The sequence below is a fragment of the Chamaea fasciata genome, unplaced genomic scaffold, assembly GCF_029207755.1.
Source record: "Chamaea fasciata isolate MVZ Bird 193981 ecotype frontalis unplaced genomic scaffold, bChaFas1.0.hap1 SCAF_13, whole genome shotgun sequence".
In the NCBI taxonomy this organism is placed as follows: Eukaryota; Metazoa; Chordata; class Aves; order Passeriformes; family Sylviidae; genus Chamaea; species Chamaea fasciata.
Window position 1 is genome coordinate 13,048,806 of NW_027094098.1, and position 25,988 is coordinate 13,074,793.

At 38.3% G+C, this 25,988-nt stretch overlaps 1 protein-coding gene across 4 annotated transcripts in view; it reads right to left on the bottom strand.

Moving 5' to 3' along the window:
• The window catches only part of FHIT (fragile histidine triad diadenosine triphosphatase), a 545,317-nt gene extending 538,964 nt beyond the window's left edge, over positions 1-6,353 (bottom strand). For 2 of the 4 annotated variants that reach the window (XM_066195601.1, XM_066195603.1), the window contains exon 1: positions 6,328-6,346. The gene's annotated coding sequence lies outside the window, so the exon portion shown is untranslated. Of the gene's footprint in view, positions 1-6,327 lie in introns of all 4 variants that reach the window. The other 2 variants (XM_066195604.1, XM_066195606.1) reach the window with 2 other exon arrangements.
• Between the last annotated feature and the right edge of the window lie 19,635 nt (positions 6,354-25,988).

Genomic DNA, 25,988 nt, shown 5'->3' on the forward strand with positions numbered 1-25,988 from the left:
TCCAAATTAGTCCTGGCCTAGTTGCTTTTAAAGCTTCACTTCTTAGTATTTACAGAGAGATGTTCAATTTAATAAACCACTTAGAGTAGCTGGAAAGGAAATGTAAAGTAAATACTGTTAACTACATGAATTTGTAAGCATTCATGGCTCACAAATGAATTTTCTATATTGGCTGTTTCCTTGTAGAACCTGCACTACCCTTGTAATTCTCAGGAGCAGCAAGGTGAGTCAAATGTGCTTCTGAAGAATTTGCTCCCCTTATCCACACTCAGATCGTTGTGAGCAAACCTGGTACTATTTGACTTGGCCTCTTGAGACAATAAGCAAGATAACAGCATTCTGAAAACCAGCTTCGCTGAGAGCTAACACATGTTGAGGTGGGATCATGAACAACACAGATTTCCAGAACAGCATTCCTCCATTTGCATGCCACTGATTCATTCTCTGAAATATTCTCTGCTGCAGGCTAGCCAACTCTCTCAGATTATGGCAACAACCACATTCCTCTTCCGCCACACTGTTTCAGTCTTCTTCTCTCTCGTTGCTCACAGAGAATTTTACAGCTTGTCCGCAACAGCTATCTGATATCCTCATCTTTTCCTATTAAGGAGTTTAATTTATTCAGCTTATCAGGAAGGCTGAGAAGGGAGCTGATCACTGTGTACAGACACTTGCACAGTCTGTCAGTGTGAAGCATTCTGACCTTGCAAACAGAGTCACAGAGGCCCTGGCACATGGAAATAAATCACACCGAGTGCAATGGGTGGTTCCTTACAATATTGGCAAATATTATTGATATTTGCATCATCCCATCTCAACACACAACAGAACCTCTTACAATGTGAGTATTATAATAACTATAAAACATTTAAGAAATAATGTAGAATGGTTTTATCTTTTCTAATGCTGCCTTTGTATGCCTATTTTCGATATACAATGAATGCTCACACACATGCTCAAAAACTAACATTAGACTAGAAAAATAAAGGAAAAGCAGCTGCCAAATGGAATAGAACTTCTAGTTTCATATTTTCCTTTCAATTTTAAAGCAATTTTCTACATCTTTAGGCAAACAAAAACCTTTAAAAAAACTTGTTTTCCTGAGCAAGTAATTTTTGTTTGACTACTCCTACCAAAATATCTATACTAAAATGCACTGTTTTGTCTACCCTTCAAGAACCTCTAGTTGTATCCTAAGTAAGATTCTTTGCACTGTTTTTCTATAAATACGTGAACCTACCCAAATTTTTAAAGACTATACATTTCCTTCAGCAAAATGCATCTGCCTAATCAAAAATAAGACTTAGAGACTCATAAACCCCAGATTTAAGCAAGCTCCCTTCTATCCTTCCCCCCTCTCTTTCTAATATTGAATGTTTTAAAAACAAATTTCACCTGAAAAATTTCTCAGCAATGAACCAAATTCTGCCCTTCTGAAATAGGATTCATCACAATCATATAATTCTTAAAATATTTAAAGCACAACATGTACTAAAAAGAGACTGAAAGCCTGAAATCATTAGATGTCTCAGCACAAGAAATAAAAAGGAGAAACACATTTCTCTGCAAGTGTAATTTCAAAGTCCTTTCATAGAGGGATCTAAAGACTGTCAGCTTGGTTGCTCTGCTACTGTACATTAAACAAGCAAGTAATTAAGCTATTGGTTTTGATTCATGGAAATGCCAAAAAGATCATGGATAAAGTATACAAAATTAATGATTTTTCCTTTTCTTTCTTTTTGGAAGAAGAGTATCAGGAAAGTAGCAAAAGTCAAGTAAAGCATCAAAATGGGCAAAGTAGTGACAACAGAAAACAAAATCAAGCACCTTTTCATTTTAGTGACCATCTAGAAAAATATAACTGCATTAATGCTATTTAAAAGCAATTTCAAAATCTGAAGTCCCTGTGAAACACTTTACTTCCTACCAGTTTAAGGAATCGTTATTTTGTTTTCACTAACAGAACACTGATGGTCATTCCCAATGCCAGCTAAATGCAAATTTGAGCCTCATGTGTTACCTGCTGCTTTCTAACAGGCCTTCATTATCTTAGTTCTCAGTTAAGACTCATGCACAAATCCAGCAGAACAGTTTAGAAGGCACTTAATTTTCAGTATTTGCATAATAACACTGAACAGGATAAATAATATGCATACTTAGTGCCAAGCATCAGCACTATGCCAATTTAAACCCTTATTCTTTAACATTCCAGAAATAATTTTGAAAGCAAATTAAATGACATATATAAAGTATTCCAACAAGTCAGTATGCAATGACTTCTGAACAACAAAACACCTGCCAAGGCCAATACCTACCAGACACATCAGATTTTTAGTGACTTAAGACCTTGCTAAATCTCTGCAAACATTAATGCTAAAAAACCTTTACATCCAGAAGAGCTGATATAAATGTTTTTGACTCCTCATGCGGTTATGACAGAGCATTATTTTGATAAAGTAACTGGCATCACTGCAGTGCCAATACAGAAATTCTGTACTTTGGACTATCTACAAATGTGAAGCAGACAAATGCAGCTGTTGTTATGTGTTACAATGCAAATCTGATGAGCTACACTGGGAATATTCAGTATTGCAGTGCAAATTGATGAGAGGAGAAGCACATAGTCTGAATAAAATAAAAAGGTTTATTTAAATCTCACAATTAGGACATTTTGTTTAGTATTGTCCAAAAGATTACAACCAGCTTTTTTTCCCAAGATCTCTTTACAATTTTTCAAGTTTGCTACTAGAACAGCCACACCACTTCCAAGAGGAGCAGGCCTTTAGAGACGCTCTACAAATTTGAAAATTTCTAATTTCTACCCTGTTACTGCAACAATCTGCAGGGACCTGTGAAAACACCTGCCCCCCTCTGCAGGTATCCTCAGCCCTCCCACCCTGACGTATTCCCCGCAGGGATTATAGTCTAAGGAACCTCCACTCTGAGGCCTCTTACACCTTGGGATTCCCCCTCACGGCCGAAGCACTGGTGGTGGAGAGCTCTTCAACAATTTTCCAGTCTGTTCCTTGTAGGAATACGGTTAGCAGACTGTCGTGAAATTGAAGGGAAGGGAGGAGGAACTAGTCTTAATTAAGGGCTTCTGCAGGAAGCCATTCAACAGCTGAGTCACTGAGAGACCAAGTGAAATCCAACTGCACAGTCCCCACTAACACTGCACGGACACTGAGAGTGCTGGGTTAGCCACAGTCAGGGCCAGATCCAGCCCTTTCCAACAGGAATCACATTCAACTAATGCAAGTTTCCTTTTTACCACTAAAGCTTTCTAAATGCTGATTATGAAGCTGCTTTTCCCATACAACCCATTTTCAGCCAGTTTGTGTACACACTATTATGTGGAGAGGTAACTCCTTCACCACAAAAACTTACAGGCAAAAGTGAAAGGCTTCAAATTCTGACACTGACTGTTTACCACGGATACTCAGAATTATCCTGGAGCTTTAGGGACAATCATATTTCTCCCCCTGGTACCCAAAGGAACCCAGCAGGCATTTTATCAGCAAACAAAACAAACAAACATTTTGGTCAGGCTTCAAAAATAAATAAATAAATAAATAAAGACCAAACAAGCAAACAGAAAATACAATTACATATGCATTTGAATGCTGCACTCAGAAAACATGAGTTATAAACTACAAGGATGCACAAGAAACACATTGCACCAAACATGTCTAAGAGTTTTATTTGATAAATTACTGGTGGAGTAGAGAAAGACAAGAAGAATGAATGTAATTTATTAAGACTTTCTTTAAAGCGTCCATCTCCCCCTAGAGCTTACGGAAATAACAAAGCAACAAAACCACGTAGCTCTGTAAGAATAACTGAAATCTAAGTGAGAAAAAATCTATAGGAAGGCAAAAAAGACACTTGAGATATTATTTTAATAAGGAGAAAATATGGATGGTACTGGTCAACTCAGTTTGATGCACAAAATAAAACATTGCCCACACAGCACCAAAATACTTGAAAGTAATCAATCTGCGTTTTGCAATCATTCCTATTAGGATCTGAGCTACACAAGTCAACACTTTTCTTGGAGACTTGATATATCAACATTTGGCTCTCTGTAGTAAGAACGGCCAATTTGTCTGAAGCTGTTTATTTACACACTAAAGACATTCTATACACAAATCAGCTGACAGAGTTGGGAAGGGACAATATTTTTGACTTTTCCAGAAATAGGGAACGTTATAAACATATTAAATAATACAAATAAATGTAATTGACATAACTGAATCTGCAGATACTGGAAAAAAAAAGAATGACTGACATGTATAAAACTGAGTAATTCAATTTTCTGCAAATTCACAAAAGGATTCATGTGACAGATGACAAAACGAATGAGAGGATTACACATTGTAACTATAAAAAGGAAAATCCTATAAAGTACATACACAGTTGTAATATGCAAGACAAGTGGATAATCCCATGTTCAACGTTAAGTTGTATGAGTTGACCCATTGTTTCCAATAGCATCTCTATATCCTCCAATTTTCCCAGCGTGTAAAAGTATTAACTTGGTCACTAGCAAAGTCAATGGAAACTGCAAACACACAGTTCAAAGGCTGTCAAACTAAAATATTTCACCACGACTACAGACTTTGTGTAACACATTCTTCTTACTGCGATCTAAGACTAAGACATAAACCATAACAAAGAAAACAAAATTATAAGAAGCTGAAAAAAACCATCTGAAAAATGGATTCAAATAAATGTTTAATAAATAAGTGAATGAAAACAAGTAGGCTCCACCGCTTTCACATATTGCTGCCTTAATTCTTCTAAGTTTTCTCAATACAGCAATACCAATTAAATTAGCATTATTATAATAGCGTATTTTGAAGAGATTGAATTAGAACTTGCATTAGAAGTGCTATACTAGGAAAAGTAGCAGCTCCTATTGAATGAAACTAGCAGCACTCTGACCAAATGTCTCACAAGGGGGGAAAAAAAAAGAAAAACAAGCTGCAAGAAATAAACTAAAGGTTTCATAGTAAGTGGTGGAACTGACAAGCAAACTAAACTCAGCTTTTGCCAGCACTCTGCCTCACAGAGGAAAAAAGCAATGTGTGTGTGTGTGTGTAGAATTTTTCAGCACACAGAATGTAACTTTTAAAGATAAGTACTCTCTCATCATTCAAAGATTTCAAACTATTCAGAATATCTAAAAGCGCGTTTGAAAGGAAATGTGAAAGCAGGTTATGAAATCAGGGGGCCTGCTATTTATTGGAGATAAGGGACATCTTATCCTGAGGAAAAAGACAAAATATTTAATGCTATTTTTCCTTTAGATATTTCAGCTATTCAATTTAAAATTAAGATCTCAGCACATGCTCTGCCATGTCCTATTTGAATCACCAACATCCAACATTCAAAAATTAAATGCTTAAAAACTGCTTACAGGTGGATGTATTGTGCAATTGTTCTTTGAACTGATCTTCGTGTTTTCCACTTCTTAAAATTACAAAATAATGTACAATTTTTAAGTACACTACACCCTCAAAAAAAAAAAAATTAAACCTAAAATATTTTTTTGTCTCAAAACAACTTTCAGCTGAAAATCCCTGAGCTCACATTTTAGGTTCCATCCTACAGCCAAGGACAAGAGGGCTGTTTTAAGGAGGGGATAGGGAGTGGGACTTTTTGTTGTGCTTCATCTTGATTTTATTAATTTCTGAAATGAGTTACCAGGAATCCGCAAAATTAATCTATTCCCTGGACACATGGTATCCTCGGAGAAACACAGATACGTTTATCTAGTGTACGGCACTGCCACCCGGCCTGCCCATGCTCGGCTAAAATCATTTAGAAACTGGAGTATAAGCACTTGATCCATCACTTCGACAAAGCATGTAAGGCTTCCGAAATGGTTTTAGGCGTTAGTGCCTCACACAGAAATTCAAACTTGAAGAGATTGCCCAGTGTCAATGATCCCAGCACGGGCCGGTTGTTGCAATGACTGCCTTGCGCTTTGCTGGAGCCCGGGAATTAATGGATACATGTAACACCCCGTATTTCTGCCGCTCACCGGGGCCCACAGCAGCGCCCACGAGAGGCAAATAAAACACTTTTAACTAGCGCGAAACGTCCCCACGAGGGTGTTTCAGTACCGGCGGGGAGGGACGGGAGGACGCTGGGGCGGAGGGGGCGGCGGGCGCGGAGGGCGCGGGGGCAGCGCCGCCTCGGGGAGCGGGGGCAGCGCTGCCCGGGGGCCGCCCCTCCGCGCCCGCCGCCCGCTCCTCCCGCCGGAGCGATCCGCGGGGGACACGGGGAGAAGGGGGATGAAACTGACACAAAATGGAGACTTACAGTCCCGCTGTGACACGCCTGCGCCGCCCCGCCTGTGGCGGCGCGGGGCCGGGAGGCGGGACCGCGGCGCTGTCAGTGCCCGCCGGGACGGTGGCTGCGGGGATGTGGTGCCTGAGCTGGGGCTGATTTTCCGGCCTAGCGCCGGCTTTCTCGCCTAGCCCCGGTTTCCCCGCTTGTGGCGGGCACAGGGAGATCGTGAGGGGAGCGGCTCCTTGGCCGCGGTGCCCTCCCCTGGGGTGCCAGCCCCCCGGAGATGAGGGACACCGGGGCAGTGCGGGAGCACCGTGCTCAGGGCCAGCCGCGCCCGCGGTGGGCCTGCGGGGAAAAGCCTCACAAATTGTGTGGACATTTCCCTTGGCAATACGAGTGGCTCACACCGTTACAAGTAATCTTACAGTATGTGCTGGCTTGTGCTGCTTCCCTCCGTGTCTGCTTTAGACTCTACTGGAAACAAGTGTTGCGATGCTACCATGCATTCTGCTCTCATACTGCCTTAATTTTTAGTTCTATGTAGCAACAGTGAGACTGTCACTCTGTGCTTCCGTGCAGGCTGTGGTGTCCCTGCTGAACACCCTGGCACAGACATGGGTGTTGGAGCTCCTTCACTTCAGTTTTGGAGTCACGCAGGGCTCTAGCAGCAGCTCCTTCCAGAGCAGCAGATCCAGTGCTATCATCATCTTCTGCCATTAAGTACTTTCCTTCCACCCTTTTCCTAAAGGAAGAAAGCACGGTTAGTGCATTGCTTTCGTTCAGTTGGACTGAGCTTTTTTTTGGTGGAGACAACATCTTAGAGCAGAAAGCCAGGTTTCCATTGGGTCTCTGGTTTATAGAGAGTTCCATATGGTACCCAAGAAAGCTCTTACACGGCTGCTTTTGTGTATATCCACTGTAGGGAAATGGAGTTGCTGAACATTACTGTTCTTCCAGCGCTTTGAGCAATCGGGGACACTGGGCTCAAGCCCAGACCTTGAACTTTATGAGCAATCAGAGACACTGGGCTCAAGCCCAGACCTTGAACTTTATTTTATATACTTAAGAACATTAGTATGAAAGACATGTTTGATATTTGCTGGAGCCGGTGGTACTAAGAATGACTACAAGACACTCTTACTGCTGTATTCATGAGCACTGCCACAAATAATGGTCAATACTCCAGTCATCATAGTTTATCCTGTCAACTCACATTGAATACGTTGTTGTCGCCAACCTGTGAATGTGGTATCAAGTGTCATTGCTACTGAATGCCAGTAGAACACCAAGATTGCCTTTTGATGCCACTGCTGTGCATTGTGCCTCAGTATCTGTACTTCCATACAGCAAAGTCCCTTGTTTAATCCCAAAAACCACTCTGTGCTGAAGTGACAGCATCAATTCCCCCTGCTGTTACACATTTTGTCAGCCCTTTGTGACACTGCACAACAACAGGTCCCTTGAGACATTTGTCTGCAAAGCTACCCTAGATATGTCCCTTTTACAATGTGTACACCTGTCTTCTAGGATTATGCAATTGAGAATCTAGTACTGGCTCTTCCTCCTATATGCACTTGATCCTGAGAAACATCCTGACCACTCATTTTGTTTAAAAAAACCAAAAAATAGGAACATTTCCCTTATGTAGTATAAATGATGCATTTTGCCATCACAGGGTCACTTTCTTTCTTAATGACCACACTTTTCCCTTCCTGACCTGTTTTACTGTCATTAATTGTTAAGGAGATTGTATCATCGGTAAAAGCAAAGACCATGAGACTTGTATATGGACAATTTCACTGCCGTTTGCAGGTGGAAATCCATCCAAATCAAGGGATGCTGTGTGAGATAATGTGCCCATCCCACCGTGATGAAAATACACGCCTTTTATGTCAGTTGTCTCTTGTTGATTCATATTTTTTGAAAGGATTCAAAAACATTTCCTCTTGTAAGGTGGGCAAGAAAAGATAAAAATTTATGACAGTTTTGTTGTGCCAAGCACACGCTCATGATCCTGTGAAAACATTGTGCTGAAGTATATGCTGAAAAGCAGACACTTCAGTAAAGCAGCACATCAGAAAATCTGCTTAAATGTGTCAGAAAGTTTTAAGACCAACAGTAAAACACCACCAACAAACAATCCTGAATGTTATTCAACACTGTTGAAAACAAACTGCAAATTCTAATCTCTTTGAATAGCTCTAGCCATAATTCTCCTCTCCTACCTCTGCAACCTCTGTCTGTAACCAGAGATTATGTATTACGTTAATACTTGCATCTGCTAAAATATGTGGGAGACACACAAAGAGGTGGGCTACTGCTACATCAGAAGCCTTGGCTTACCAAAAAAACAGCTTTAATATTCTATTATTAATAGAGAAATATAATACATAAGCAGAAGTGAAGTGTGTTTCTAGATAATCTGCTTCTGACATTCAGCTGAGCATGAAATCTCTTGAAGAAAAGCCCAGTAGAGATCCCAGGAAAACATTCCTTCAGCTCACTGCTGCTTCTTTGTTCGATGGGGTAGTTCACTTTGTTCTTTAAACTGAGCTACTTTATACTAATGCAGAAAATACTTTTTCTCCCTCTAATCCCAAGAGGAGCACAAGCCCTTAATATCTTGATGGTGCCAAGTTCACAGTTTCCGTAAGTCAAGTCCTTATAAAAGGTGTTTTACCTGCAAAATGATACTGAAAATCTGTCTTCCTCTGTGGTGCATGGGAATCGTATTTATTTTTCAGTGAATTCTATGGTTTCCAATATGAAACTGTCTTAAATGACATTAAATTACAAGCCTTAGATCTGTGATGTTACATAGCATGTATTTTCAAACAAACTTTTTATTGTCTTTTGCCTCAATATTTGTTGTGTGTTCAAGAAGTAGGAATGTAGTAGTTCTGAAGAAGTAAAAATGGTATAAGTAAATGAAAATCCTGTAGTTTTGTCATATAACAAGGTGATTCTTCTCATGGTCTCTTTCTGCTGGGTTGTGCAATTTAAAGTGTGTGTTTACTTCTTCTTATGTGAAATAACTCACAATCCGAAAGCTGTAAGATCTTAGCGTGTAGCCATCAGAAAATCAGTAAACTCTCATAGGAATTTTTAAAGAAGATTTCACTCTTCTTTCTTTAGTATTCAATTCTAAAGCTATCTTTTGTTGGTTTTATTTAGATGGGATACAGAGATTGCAATGTGTTGGATTCGCACCATTCTAAGGAGGCTGGGCCTTGGGCGCTCATGCACAGTTTCACTTTCACGGCAACTTCTTTATTACTGTGATAACTTGCTTTTAGTCTTTTCTCTTCTCCTCAAAACCAGGAACGATATTCATGTTTCTGGCAGAGTAACGGTGATACTGCATCTGACCAAAACAGCCCCTTCTGTGAAGCCAGTGATTAATTCATCTCTGGTAGCTTGTCACCACCAGATGTCTGCTGCGTTTACACCCTGTGCATTTCTCATAACTGCACCCACAAGGCATCCACAAATGACTCTGAATTTTCAATAATAGCACCACATCCTTTTTTGAGCTCTCGTCTTCCCTACCTCAGCAGCTGCAGCTGGCCACAGAACTGCACTCTCTCTTTGTGTTAGGTGTTGTACCTTTCTCGGGAGTGAAGGACTCTACTAACAGCACAAGAGTGTTAAGATGGCTTTTACTTTCAGAATAAGTTTCATCACTCAGGGTTTTGGGAAGTGAGTTTTGCACAGAAAGTAATGAGAAATATTCTACATCCAAAACAAAATAACATTTCCAGGTTTATATCAACAAGTAAAGTACAGAATGTTCTGGTTTCCCATAAGAAGCACTGGCAGTGAAGCCTACCCCTGCCAGTACTGAAGCACGTCTAAAGGAGGGCTCAAAGCTGTATCTAAGCACAAGGGGTGCAGGCACATTTCCCTCCAGAAATCAGCACTCACTGAACTTACTCACCAGCTGTAGGTGCAATTAGCTGTGTCCAATTTACATTTGGAGCACAAGGGACCAGCTTTCACAGCATGCTTAGAACAGCAAACACAACAAGCTGGGGTTTGTCAACACAATGCACAGTTTCTCCATTCAATGGGAAACTTTACAAAATGTATGTGCAAGGTATAATTACAGCATGCCACAAATAAAATTTCAAAAGGATAATTGAAACACTCATATCTTGGAAAAATAAGCTGGTTAATTGTTGTAGGTTCACAGACGTGTCACAGCACACAATACAATTAATAAAATATAAACACCAATTTTCAAATCAACACAGCTTGATAATTTGAATTCAAATTTTAAGAACAGCAAAAAACCCTAAAAAACACCACAAGTCTTTCATCTGTTTCCTTTTTCATGCTCTCTGTGGCCACTGAGACTAGTAGGAAACCAGCCAATTTAGTCAGAAAACTTTGCAGCATAACAAGGAGTTTCATTTGTTGTCACACGCAATAGCAGCTATCTCCATCAAGAACGAAATTAATCAGTACAGACTAACTTAATTAGGCAATTCTTTAGATTGTTAACATTGTACTTTTGAATGAAGACCAATCTTTGTTTTCTGATGCTGGAAAACATCTCTTTCAAGTAAATGAATCAAATACCTTAATGTGTTTTTTACCCATATATTTGTGGTAACTGAAGATATTGAGTTTACACAAGGGACATGAAGTGTTGAAATTGTGAAATGCAGAAAAGCAAACAGATTTATACACAAAGACTTAAGTATTTACTGTACTCATGATCACTGGTCGTTATGTGTTTCTAAAGACAACAGTAAAGCTTTTCACTTTGTTTCAGGTTTTATTTTAATTCTTTCGGCAGTTCTTGAAAACAAGATGGTATATGGTGCCTATTTAACCAAAGGAGCAACAAGAACCTTAAGAACATTTTAATATAAAAAGAACTGGATCATTATCACCAGAAAAAAAAAAAAAAAAAAAAGAAAAAAAAAAAAAAAAAAAAAAAAAAAAAAAAAAAAAAGCAGGGAAGCTTTCATGTACAATAGAAAACTTACTTAACCTTCAAAATCGGCTAGGCAATTTTGTAAGGAATCTGAGCAACTAAAACACATATTACAATAATTAAATATAAAAAGAAAAGGTTGAGCATCACATATGTTATGTACAGAAGTTGTTTAACAATTGATGGGGATATTAATGCAAAGAATATTCATATTGTGATAACTATCAAAGGCATACATCAAAGTTGAGTACATTTTTGCAAAATCAAAGGAAAATTGCTTTTGTTTTGGCACTTGGTTTGACAAGTCACGTCAAAAGAAATTACAAAATGTTTTCAAGATATACTGAGTATATTACTCATAAAATTTTGTGTTTTACTAGGAAGAAGGAAGCAAAAGGCAGGATAGTTACAGGACAGACACAACTCTTAAAGCAGCATAGGTAAGCATGGTTACAGTCTTTGGTCTTTGGCAAACTAGGCCTAGTCTTACAGACAAGCTTGGGGTGAGAAGTATGGTTCATATGAATCTACAGAACTTACATAAAATGCAAAAATTTTTTTACACAAAGGGGTTTCATTTTGAGAAGCTTGAAATTGTCTTTCCCTTTTGAAGATTTTATAAGTTACGTTGATTTAGAACTCTGTTTTACAGAGAAAAAGGGTATAAATTTCCCTTGTAAGCATCTCACTGGAAGTAACAAAACCAATCACAGGTTTGCTAAAATATATTTTAAATTGGTTGATGGACTAATGTTGAAGGGCTCAGTATAGCTATGGAGTAATGTTTCTAAAATTTCCATATGTGACACCAGGTCATTTAAAGACCTTTTTTTCTGAATCACAAAAAACTGGTTTAAATTAGTTATTGTTTTTAATCAAATTCTGCTGGCCTGTCTTGGAGCTTGTCCTTTGAATCCATAGATTACCCAAAGGAAATTTACCTTGAGAAGAGTATGATAAAGTGTTGACAAAAACGTAACTTATCCTGTGACAATTCTTGTGCTTGTGAAGAACATTCAGTGGTTGAAACAGCTGTTCCAGCAGCTACTTAAATGCAGTTGCAATCTTGACTGGGCCACAGAAAACTCAGAAAGCTGAAGAGTTTCCACACTTCTGATAGCTTAAATATTTTGTATTTTTCTTTTTATGCTCTATTTTCAGTAGGTAAGGGATATTCTGATATTTTTAGATTTTTTTTTTTTTTTTTGTTTCTATGGAAGGTGCTTTTTTCAGGGGGATGAGGGGCTTTGAAAGTGACTAGGTTTCATAAACTGTATCTGCACCTACTTCTATGCAGTCAGCAAATGAGAGGAGTTGGAAAACACAGGAACAAGTTTTAAACTGTTCTAAAATACTCTCTCATGGTAATTTTTATTGCAGCATATTCTGACCTTTTAAGTCATAAGGAGCTGATATTATTACAGTACTTTTGGTAAATGGGAGTCATCAAACCACTGTTCCTCAAGATCATTGGGAACAGTTGCAAGGACAGTTGATCTCTGGAGCTGCTGGTGGGAAAAGAGTGCACAGAGCAGCACTGTCTCTCCCTGCTCCCGTGCTGCCCATGTCAGATAACCCACTGGGAGCAACCACCACAGTGGTCTTCCCCTTCTGACCTGCCAAGCTGTCTCTGTGAATCTCCTGTCACTGCTAAGAGGGCAGAGTGAGCCTCCACAATGGAAATGCCACAGCACAAATACCCAGTTCAGATTCAAACTTAGTGGAAGTGAATTCTGCAGGAGGAAGCTTCACACCAGATCTTACAATTATGATTCAGAAATTAAGAAACTTGGGTTTGATGCCATTTCTTAACCAATATAAATCACAAATATGGGCCAGAAAAATCTTTATTTGGCAACTATGGCCAAACTTTTCTCAACACTGTTCAGAATGTGTCAAAACTATTATTTTAGGCATTAACTGGATGTCAGTATGCTTTTTGTTTGCTGACATTGGTTTAGGATCACTAGTAGTTTGAGTAATATGTCTTCTTGTTCATATTTGGGAGTTTTAATAAACCATATATGACCCTGTCTTACATTTCTTTCAATAAGAAACCCATGGAGTTTTGAATAGGTGTACATTGACTAACAGAAGACCATGACCAGTTTTCTCTGGCATTAATCTGGGAATATGGTTTGCAAGTAGGAAGGCAGCAGTAGAAGCAGACATGGCCCTGTGCAAAGACTGACAAAAATTCACAGCACTCAGTCTCACCGTCTCACAGCCTCAGCACAGTCTTGTCACTTTATTCTCAGCTGCATCACTCCTTTGGAGAAAGGAAAGCATTCCAAACTGGAGTATCAGTAAAGTGCCACTACTGCTGGTTGGAGAGAGGGAGAATCTAAAGAGGTCTGCGTTTATTGATGATTCAGTAACTAACTGAAGGCTGCCACTCTGCTTTCTCCTTCATCAGTACTCTGTGGCTGTGGCTGCTGTGGGCTCTCTCTAGTAAGTGTTTAGAAGTGAGCCAAACCAGCTGAGACTAACCTTATGAAAATAAAAGCTGCATAAATGAATCAAAAGCTATCTTGCTAAATTCCAGAGGAAGACCAAGATATTTGAGGTTTCAAATCAGTCCTTTATATTCTTCCCAACTGAATTAATTATGCAACTGCTTGTCTTCTAGAACATAATAATTCAATAGAGAAACACAAAGATCTTTAAATTGTTGTTTTGCTTTCATACCTTTATTTAAAAAAAATATTAGAATACAAAGCAAAACTGCATACCTATTACAAGAAACTTCTAAGCAAAGCAAAATTAGCATGAGAGGCAAATAGAGCAATACAGAGAAAAATGGTACTGCTCAAGAAATAGATACTATTAAGATCCCTTCGCTGGCAAGACAGCAAGCCTGGACTCATTGCCAGCAGAATGGCAACAAAAACATTCAGATAAATTCCAGTCTCGCAGACATGAGGCCACACAGAACATTTAAATGCAATGTAGTGTGCTTCCCTAAATAAGTGGTGGGAAAAAAATCTCTTTATTTTAGTAGAAGGGAATTTTATATTTGGTAGAGGAGAATACTATAAGCTACAGGCAGAATTTTAACCTAGATTGTCATTCCGCTCAGACAGTGAGTAGGCAAAAAGGCATGACTTAGCTGATATATTTTATGATTCCTATAAGATGGGGAAGGACTCTCTAGTCCTCACTTGGTCTCTGCTTAAAAGCAAAGCAGGATGCAGTTGGATCTGTTAACACCACGGCACGATACAATGGATAAATTGAGAAGAGGATATAGATAATAGGATATGTAGAAACTCAGTAAAAGACTATTCCATCTTGTAACTGCAGTGTTCTAAGGAGTGCAACCCTATCCTTGGGCATTGAGGTGAAGTTATAACCATCTTATTGTGCTGAAAAAGAAGGTTGCCATGTTTTTTCCTAATACCTACATTCTCAATTCTACCCTTTGCTATGATCTGTCTCCACAGGGAGCAGAATCTGTCTCTGGCTGCTCTAAAAATTTTATGTGATGTTTAATAAATGGCTCTTGGTTTCAGTCTCTTTTCCATAAGATGTCATTTGAATTTTAATATATTTAGCATAAAATGTAAAGCCTGTCCCTGTGCAGGTATTTTTCCTATTACAAAACTGCCAGCATTCCACTTGAATGCTCTGGGGGATTATACCTAAAGAATACTAAAATATGTAAATATTTGTACACTGGCATTAGCTTAAGCAGTATGGAAGAAATTTTACTAAATCAAACAGAATCTGATGAAAATTTTCAAGATCTAGAATAAGTTCATATATTTGTACCCTGTTTTCAGTAAAACAAGCCAGTGAAAAAGGTATCACTAGAGTCTGAGGGATAAATTTAACCTGAGTTTTCATGTTAAATTCACATTTCACTTTCTTGGATTTGTTTTGTACTTAGAATATGAGGAAGCCTTTTAAAGCATGCATTGCAACTCTAGAAAATCACCTTTCTCTAAAATATCCAACATGGTCTCCCATTACTTAGAAAAACTTGAAGAATTTCATGCAGGAAAGAGATTTTCATAATCTTGCACAATAGGAAGCACATTGTGTTCAATATCTCATGTAATGAGCTGACTGTAGCACCTCAAATGCAATCCATGCTCTGTTTCTACAATCAAAGGTGAATAGTATAAAGTATCAGAGAATGGTTATCATGGTGAAATTTTCCACTTTCAAATAAACATAAAATAAATATGGTGTCTAGTACAATTTTACTGCATATAATAAGTTGTATCTGCTTTGTATTTAGCAGTCAGTATACAGTAGGAGTCTGCAAGAGATGGTTTGTAAGAATTAACATGCATCGGTTTCTCCTCTCTTTGCTTAGCAGTGAGACATCTCATTTTCCAGACATGTGGAAGGATGTGAGGTGAAGAAATGATGGTACAGAACCAGCGCACAGTGTTTAATTTGAGATTTTAAACATTAAACTCTGAAAAAGTTCCCATGACAGAGGAGTACCCAGTAGTGCAGGCACCGTTCTGTTTCCATTCCTTCCCCTTTCAGGAAGGGAGAACCTCTGGCAGATGCTGGCCTTGAAAGTCAGCAGGAATGCATTGCCACACTGGAGACAATCATGGAGTTAAAGCTGCACAGCAGTGGAAAAGTAGTGGGCATTCCATTCATTTTTCAGGTGCGTTTATTTGTTAATGGTGGGGGCCATATTGGTTGATTTACTTGTATAATTCTGCCATTTTGCAACAAGCCTTTAGTAAATATAAATATTTAGGAATATTCATTTTAGTTGGACCCAGTATTGTCTGTTTATTACTTTAATTATTCTTGGTATGAAAAGGCTTTTATATACTTAAGAACAAACAAATTGGAAAGTGTCCTGCTGCCACAGTAACATTTGGGAAAAGAAGACAATACATCCTTAGACATTTATATTTATTTCCAAACTACAAACCAGCTAAGATATTTTATTCTGTGCAAACACTGGCAAGAGATCAATATAAACAAAATGATCCCAGATGAGCAGCTCCAGCTCATTGTTATGGCCATTTCTCCTGCAACTGCCTGTTTTAGCTATTGAACAATTGCTGGTATTTCTGACTTGAAACTATCAGTTACTTTCCTGTGAAGAATCTCGGAAGCGTGGAATAAGTGACAGTGGAAAATTGTATACTATGATGTTATAAATGATACAAAAAATCGTGGAGTTGAGTATAAATCTTTTATTCATAAGTATAATTTTCATGCTATTGCGTCTCTATTTATCAGCCTTCATTGCATGTCAGTTTTCACATTCATTCTTTTGGCACGACAGCTCCAAGCAGCTCTAGCCAGTAAGACAGATACTCAAGATCTCTATCTAGACTTTCATTTTCTAGAGCATAAGTTAAAACCAGATGGAATCTGAATTACAAAAATACAGTAATCTCAATCCATATTAATAACCTATAAAACCAGACTGTTTTGAAATGTAGTCTGCATGTTGTTCTTTTATGTAGTTTCTGAAGAGCTTGTTTTATTTGTCATTATTGATTCTGAATGAAATAATTAAGATAGCTTTTACAATAAAAAGCTACAGCTAGAGCCCTGATATTTACAACAAACTGGCTTTAGTGCAGTTAACATAGTGTCTTTTTTCTCCATGCAAACCTTGATTTTTAAGAAATTTAAAATTTCCATATCTCAAGTTGGTAATAAGAAACTGCACAAAGAACTTGAAAGAGCAAATACTTTATTGTTGTTACTATAGAGAGACTTCTAATCGCACAGCATAAGAAAGCAAATTCCTTAAAAACTCATGATGCAGCTCAAAGAGTGGCTCACACCCAGTAAATAAAAGTCAGGTGAAAAAAAGGTGCCTGTATTGGTAGACCAGGCTTAAGTGCCAAACCTGCAATCCATGTACTGTGCCATAGTCGCACCATAGCTTTCAGCCACACTTGCAAATGTGTATCAACATCAGCTGCATGTCCTGCAGAACTCCCTACAATTAGAAAACCTCCCTAGGCCCTAAATTTATATGGTACTCCAAATGTCTACATCAGTTAAGTTTCAATTCTTTGGAGTAATCATTGCTTAAAAAACGCTTGTGTACATACACCCCCATACTGTGAGAGTAGTCATAGCATAGCAGTGGTATTTTTAGGCATTTTTCTTAGACATTACCCTGTTGCAGCAGGCCTCTTATTACGGGGCAAAAATGAGCCAAGGAACAAACTTCTTGTTAAACACAGCATAAAAAGGGTCCTGGTTTATTCCTCTTCATGGCTTAGTCATATTAACTCCAACTATTCACTGACTCTGGCTGCAGCAAGCTCCTCCTGTAGATTTCCCTTGCAGCCTCTGACTGCTGGTTATTTCCTGGTAAACTGTGACTGCATCTATCAGTTTGCAGACTCTGACTGCAGGCTTTTACCGAGCTAGACTGTGGCTGCAGGTTCCAGCAACAGGCTCTCACTGCAGACCCAGACTGACCCTGCAGCAGTGATTCTCTCTCCCTGGGACCCTGCTTCATGATTCTCTCCTTCAAGCTCCTCAAAGTTCCTCCTCTATGATGATCTTCCCTTACCAGCTCACCCCCTCTTTTACCTCACTCACCCTTATTGGATGTAGCTGTTATTCATCAGGGACAAGGCTGTATTGGTTAATTAACACATCCGTTACTTAACCCTCACCAGGGGTGAGGTCACCTGTATTCTCTTCTCCTACATTACCCCAAACTTCAAACATAGCAACCTGTATCATGTCATGTCAATAATAAAAACTGAAGTCCTTCTAGTTTTGAATTAGGGTTCCATAATGTCACAATTTAAGGATTTTTTATTACTTAATGATAATTAATAAAATGTTGTTTCTATTGTTCTTTGAAGAGTATTGTGGATGAAGCACTGCAGGAAAACACTTATGCAAATGGGACTGTGGCTATATCAGATATTTTTAAATAGCACATTGTCCATAAATATTTTGATATTTTTTTTTGAGCAAAGGCACATGAAGGATTCACTCAAGTTGTTTATTAGCTCTAAAATAATAACATCTTAATTCTACATGAATTTGTTGTGTGAAAATATTTCTTACCTGAAAAGTATTGCCCTGCTGAGCAAGCTTTTAAGCAGAGGAAGAATGTTATGTGTTGCAACTTCTGCTAAAGGCATCAGTCTAATTCTAGGTTTAAAGTTAAAGCCATGAACAAAGGCAGAATAAAAAAAAAAATATATCCTAGCCCTGCTGAAGCCAGTGGCAATATTCCCATAGGCTACAATGATGCCAGTATTTAATCACACAGTTTTCATATTCAAACACCTGCATCCAACTACCCTCCTTAAATTGCTACTTCTACTACCACTATTTCAAATTATCAAAAATGAATAGGCATTATTCTTATATAGCTGCATATATGACAAATATACAAAGTGCATATTTTAATATTTTTATGAGGCAGTCTGCAAGTTCTACATGGAAAATTCCTTAGTCATAAAAATGGTAACACTGTCCATTTATAAACTGACAGAAAGAAAAGAACACAATAAATGAGAGCTAAAAATGCAAGCAGCTACATCTGTAACACAGAAATAATAAGGATGGGAGAGGACAAAATAGAGTTCAAGTTAATGGAGTAACTTAGGAGAAGAAATGAAGAAAATAAATATACTATGGATAAAAGGAAACAAGTATCTCCTAAATCAAAAGGAAGGTCAACTGATACTGGCCAGAGAGAAAAAGGATTGCTCAACATCTACATTTTTTTCCCTATATTTAATATAAAAGAAAAGGAAAGCATGGAGCTCAGTGAGATAAATATTAATGAGGTTTGGGAATATCTAGCAGCAGAATTAATAAAAAGCAAGTAAAGGAATATTTAGATAATTTAAATATTTATTATTCAGAAGATCTAAATCATATTCAACCAAAGGATCTTAAGGAATTGACTGAGATGGATCTGACAGACATCTTTGAGACCTCAGCGAAAAAGGTTAGGTACCAAAGGATTGAAGAAGGATAAATCCTAGGAAGCAGAAAAAGGTAAAAGCCAGAGAATTTCAAGCAAGTTCCCACTTTTTTCTGCCATACAGAATCTGCCATACATCATGTAACTAATAGTGTATCATTTAGTGGTCAGCAACATCAGAATTCTCTTTTGAGGCTCTAAATTCTGTGTCTCTGTCCATCTCTGTCTACTTCATTAATGTCATTCAATCTTAGTCATTGCTGAATAAAATCAAAAGTTAATGGGTGTCAAAAAACTCAACCCAGATTAAGATTTGGAAGTAAACAGATTATTTGCACAATAAAACAGAATATTTAGCTACAAATTTGTAGAAACTGAAAAGTTAAAGAACAAAGATTATAAAAAGAAACAATCAAGAGGGGTACAAATGAAATTACTTTGAATTACACATTTGTTTTAAAGCACAGAAGTACTGGCATGCAAAAATTCAGCCCCAATATAACTTAGTAAGATGGAAAGCAGTACCAGTTCTCATGCAAAGTGATACAAGATGTGACGTAAATCTGTCTGAATTGCATGATCATGTGCCAAGATCATGGATCAGTCACTCAGAGGTTAGTTAATAAGATTGCTGTTCAAAATCTATTATTGTGTAGGATCTCACTTGGGACACAAATGGATTCCCATCTTGGAGCTGCCACCACTCTCTCCTGTTCATCCCATTGACAAACTGTTCATGCCCTGTATTAGGAAACACTGGGTGTTTGACACTTATTCCTGCTGGAAGTTGTTCCAGTATGTCACTCCTCCAATGGCCAAAATCTCCTAATTTTCAGCTACAACAAATGCATTGCCAATATGAAACTTCCCATTATTGTCAATACTTTTAATTGAAATATTTACCCTCTGTGTCAGGTGTCTACCTCTCTTCATTTTTGTCAGACATTAATGAGAAGCTTTCGAGCCTTTGTTTTTTTGATAGACAAGGTAAATTCTATACAGTTTCTTTAATCATATTACTAATCCTGTTCTTGCGGCCTGTGATTCTCAGTCATATTCAAGATCAAGTCTTACATCACTGTCTAAATGCAGTGCTGTTTCCCATACCTTCCTGATGCATCCTAAGATGAAGTTTTCCCTCTTTTTTTTTGCATTAGTCATTGCAGTTGTCTTGCAGTGTCCTTTTATAGACTTCCACCAATTAAAAGCAAAAATACTCTTTTTCATCTCTGAACTCATGACTTTGTAGTGTGCAATATCAAATACCCTTCTATTTGTATTTTTGAGATCATCAAATCATCTAAGTTGACCTACATGTTATTCTAGTCCTCTTCTGCATTGATTGTCTCTCCTAGTTTTCTGTTTTGAGGAAATTTCATTACCACATTTTCCTTCCTGTGTCGTGTTCATTAATGAAAATATTAAATGAGTCTTTGAAGAACTCCATTAGCATGCTCTTTTCATTGCAATGCTTTCCCTTTAAATTGTTATCTCTCCTTTAGATACTTCCTTGCCGACTTTAGATTTCCTCTACTATTCCCCAACTTCTCTTGCTTAACTGGTAATTTCCCAAATGGTATTGTATCAAAACCCTTTATGAAGTCCAGATGAATGAGACTTGCTTCATTTCCTTTATCAAAAAAATCAGTTACTTTATCTGAGAAAAAATACCAGATGCTGCTAAAGTTACATTTTGCTGGTGGTTTATTCTGCATTCTGATGAAACTTACAGCGCTGTGTTCTCAATTTTTAAAAACAACTGTATGCTTCACTTATCCACTATCTGCATATTTCTTAAATTTGCATGAGAATTTCAAGTATGCAGAGGCTACACTCGTGCTCATCAGCCACATTAATACAATGGCTCTTTTGGACCCATTACAGTTGATCGTGTCAATGATCCATGGATTATATACTTTTATAAGGTCTGGTGCACTTGCAAACAAAAGGGTTTTTTCTTTGTGTTTCTGTTTCTTAAGAGACACTTTTTCTTCCTCCCCAAATCATCCTTTAATATTCATGCATAGCAGCCAGACAAAGGAAACCAAGCCACAAAAATTCTAGCTAAGGTGGTGTGTTGAATACACTTAATCCTGGAGCAGAAAAGTAATTTCTGTCTCTGATGTAGGTTTTTTGTGGCTGCTTTTCTGTTGTGTGCTTCCATAGTACGGAAAGGCCCTGACCCACTCTGGGGATCATAAGCACACATGGAAATTCAGTCCCATTTTTAACCATGCATCCAAGTGAGAAACTGTTCCCTGAGAAGCGTAGTTGTGGTTTTGTCTCTTTCATACCAAATGTTGCCAGTTATCTCTGACTCTCCCCATTCCCAAATAAAAGTATTCTGAAGCAGGTCCATGTTTGCTTCTGGCCCATCCTGGTAGCATTGGCCTCTGGCCCAGAGAAACCTCTGGAGACTCAGATCATGTCTAACAATGCAAATTATTGAAGGTGTTTGGGAATGTGTTTGTCCTCCTGCTTAAAGGTTGTTTTCAGGCCATGCTCTAAAGCTGAGACATCCAGGAAGGGAATACAAGAGGAATGATGCCATTAGACAGCTTTTCATGGTTGTCTTTTCCTAATTCTGTCTGGTGACATCTGTGAATATCTCGGGGAAAAGGCCATTCTAGAACCAATTGAAAGTAAGCCTGTGCTGAGTGGAAGGATTCAATTAGCATTAGCTGCCCTGCTGTGTTGATTCATCTCAGCCAAAGCCTCCCCATTGTCCCCACCATTTACACACTCATTTCTTACCTAATCCCATCCTGGAGAAAACCAATTCATTTCCTGGACAGGAGACCCTCATGTAGATTAAAGGGCAGTTTTACACTGTGTAGACTCAGTGTAGGGTGGCTAAGTTTTACTCCTTCCACACAATACAGAGCTCAGTGGGAACTCAGTCCACTTCACACTCGCAGTTCATCCCAGAATTAGTGCAGGCACAACCAGTCTGCACCTGCAGCATTTACTCTGCTTGCCTGCTGCACACATGGGCACAGAGTATTAAAGTAACTGAGGGCATTGGTCAGCAACAGGGAGATGAGGAACTTTAATAAAAACAAAACAAAGAACCTGGAGGAATTTGGGTAGGGTTCATCATACACAAAACCAAAAAATCCCAAACTAATTGCCAGCTTGTTGAAAATACAGGTACTGAATCTGCAATGATGAGTCTGGAGATGATTAATTAGATCATAGAAGATTCCCGTAGAAAGCCCTGTTGTAAGTTGCTTTAAAGAGAAAATGTGATTTAACAAAAGAGCTTTAACATCCTTGCAACTCACAGTTCACAGACTCCTCACCAAAGAGTGAGGGCTTTGTTTGGTACACGCCTGTGCCGAAGGCCTCCTGTGTGACCACAGGAGTGTATCTTACTTTCCCTGTACCTTTGTTACTTATCTTTAAAATGGATAATATATTTCTCCTTTCTCCATTCTTTATGTCATCTGTTTAGATGTTAGTTTCTTTAAAGAAAAAAGTTGCCTCTCACAGCAAGAAAGAAAGAAAGAGTGCAGGCTCAGTAATAGTAACTCCGAGACCTAGACATTGTCTGACAAAATAAAATGATTTCCTCTTTGTCTCCTTGCTCATCATCCAGGAGTATCAGGATGTGCAACTCTGACGAGTCCATGGGTATATAATGGAAGGCTGCATAGCTGGAGACCACAGGGCATTCACAGGCTTTTACCAAGGGATATGAACTGTGTTTGAATTAGGAGCAACTGACATTCAGGGTCTCCAACAATGCAGGTAATTTGGACTTGTATAAGGAAGTAAGGAGGTACTTATTAAAAAGAGAATTTGTGCAGAATACTGACCAGAAAAAGAATAGATAAGGGCTATTTTCAATAACTACTTGAAGTCATCATCCCAGTGAATTGGCAAAAACCCACACACTTGCTGAAACACATCCAGAGGAAGAGGAAAATGCCAACAAAGGGAATACTAATGAAAAGACAAAATGTATAAAATCTAGATCCACCTGCAGTATTGCAGTCAGCTTTGATTACCTTATCAGGTATGGGATGCTATCACTTCTGGAAGGGTGCAGTCCAGGAAGTCAGGATAGTTCCTGCTTATGAGAGACTCTGATGCTGAGCAATTACGAGGAATTAGGCTTGTTTTCCCTGATAGATTTCAAGGACACTGTAATGGAAGAGAATTCAAGGTGAGACAGAGGTATTAAAGTCACCTCTGTACTCGGCTAGAGACAACCAGACTTCTCTGAGAAGCACATAACTAACGATCACAGACTAAAAGAGGGGCTGAGGGGGTTAAAGACTTACTCAGGAGAGCCACTTACTCATTTCCACAGGAGCTGTCCCTCTCTTTTGGGGGCCTGGGTTACTGTTTGGTCTCCCTTGGGCTGTGTAGCTCCACTGGCCACTCTGCTCATGGAGGGAGCTCTAAGGGAGCGTAAAAGTCACTCAAAGCAATTACCATTACAGAAACAGTACATTATCAATAAATAAGTTCTAGAGTTTTAAATCATCTTCTTTTTTGTCGATTGCTATATAGGAGCAAGGCCAGGAGACAGAACTGTCACAGAGGCATTTAAAAACCAGGTTATGTGAGGAATAAATAAGAATTCTTTTCTTTGCCAAGCAGATAAATTCTTCCTGTGACTAATAAATAGGTTATAATAGCCAAGTCTGCTAGTCTGAATGTTCAAATCTTACCAGTGGCCTCTTTTTGTCTATTTCTAACAGCTCTCAGCCCAACAGATTTTCTTGTGCCATAATTTCCTATGCTTATTTTTTTTTTTAATATTCCAATCTTCCTTGGCCAGATATATGTCTTTTCAAATATGTAACCATTTCAATTTCATGTGTTTGGTGATTGACATGAAGTTGGTAACAGTAAGAAAATATGTATTGCGTCCTTGTAGACTTGTCGAGACTCTGGAATGAACATATGCTGTTAGGACTGATTTGTCTGGCGGTGCAAAAACACTGATTGTTGTGGCAGGCTCATATTCAGCACTGAGTTACTTCACCATCCTTGTTCTATCAAACCAGCAGAATTAGTAAGTGAAGCCTCTTTAAACGAGAAATACACTTCCACGATATTTTTTTTTATTATTGTGAAAGGACTGTGGATACTTAAGTTTTATGGAAAGAAAAAAGGTAACACACTGGAGGACTGGATTTGCTGATCAGTACCTTAGAATCTTGCACAAATAATTCAGCTTTCACTGTTATAAAAGACAGTATTGTTTTGTGTAGTTTTAACAGACTTCAGACCTTCATTACTCATTAAAATTACTGCATTTTTTAGTCATTGTTCTAATTATAATATATTAAAAAGTTAAATAACTTATAACTCCCATTCTAGGGAATTGAAATGAAGATGTCCCTCTTTTGTCAGCTGGCACAAGTGGAATAATTGTATTTACTCATACATGGCTTATGAAAAGCATAGAATTACACTTTTTTACAGACCTGGTTTTTCACCTGAGAGCAATTCTGTAGGAATAAGGTCTTCTAAAGTCCTTACATTGGCCTTAGGCACCTAAAGAGGTGACTAAGAGAGAGTTTAGACTCACACCACATTTAATCCTCAGATTCACTCTTCAGTCACCACGTGGAGTCTATAACTGTAAAACTTGTCCACCAGTAATTGATCATGATCATAAACAGCCAAGAAGTAATTGATCATGATCAGAAATGCCTTTTGCTGGTGCTGAAGAGTTCAGAGTTTGTCTCGATTTTGCTGAAATATTTGAATGCACAAATTGGAGATGTGACAGATCCATATTGAGTGACTTGACCCTGCAAATTCCATCATGTTGTCCTGAAAACCCAATTATTGATTATTCTAAGAGAGAATACTCGTCTCTTGAACTTGTAGCATACTGCATGGAAAAAAAGATTATTAATTGAAAATTCAATCTATTTGTATTAAGAGAGGGATTTAAAAAGTCACTGGAAATAAAATCTGTCTTTTCACTTGGTAAATGAGGAGTTTTGGACTCTTTCTCCAATTACTTTAAAATTTTGAATTAAGTATATTAATTAAATTGAAGTTATAGCAGTAAAAACTGAGATCAACTCTCAAAATTGACCAGGCATCAGGAAAACAGAAGGATGAAGATCTGTCTTAAAGTCTGCTGAAGCTAAAATGGGATTTGAGTCTGTATTTTTCATATCCTTCCTGCTCTAACCCTTGACCACCAGATAGAAGGTAGTAGCAACACCACTGCTGCCCCTCACTCTATTTTGTGCAAAGGCATCTGAAGCAGAGAGTCAGCCCCTGAGATCTGCAATGTTCTGAGAGGAGAAAGTGCCAGAAGAGAACAGAGATTAAGAAATAATTTTTTCTCTCCTTGGCATTTACCATCAGTTACATTTGGCGGTGTCTTATTCAATAGTGTAGCTTTGGAAGATACCTAGTTGTTCCCTGGCACTGGCATAGGGACACTGGTTATTTCCTCTAGTAGGGAACAAGAAATTCCCATGCTAAGCCAAAAAAATTGGGATTGCATGCTGAGCCTAGGTCACCTTTGTGGAAGACTTATTAATTATTTAGTGTTCAGGGGGATTCTACCAGCTTCAGTTGTTCAGATGAATTTTTAATAAGTCACTGTTAACATAAATGGAAAGTATAAATTGCTTGCATTGTCCTCCATGCAGTGGTAGCAACAAGAGGCTTCTGCACTAAGGTCCAAGATGTGCTGTTTACCTAACAGGAACTGACAGCTGAATGATCCCATTCTCCTGGGAATGGCTTGAAAAATAAAACCAAAATCTTTCTGCCATAGAGGAGCTCTATTTTACAGTAGCCAAAAAGCACCTGAAGCAGTTAAGTTATGTGAAGAACTGAAAAGAAAAAAGAATATCTTAGTGATGTGCT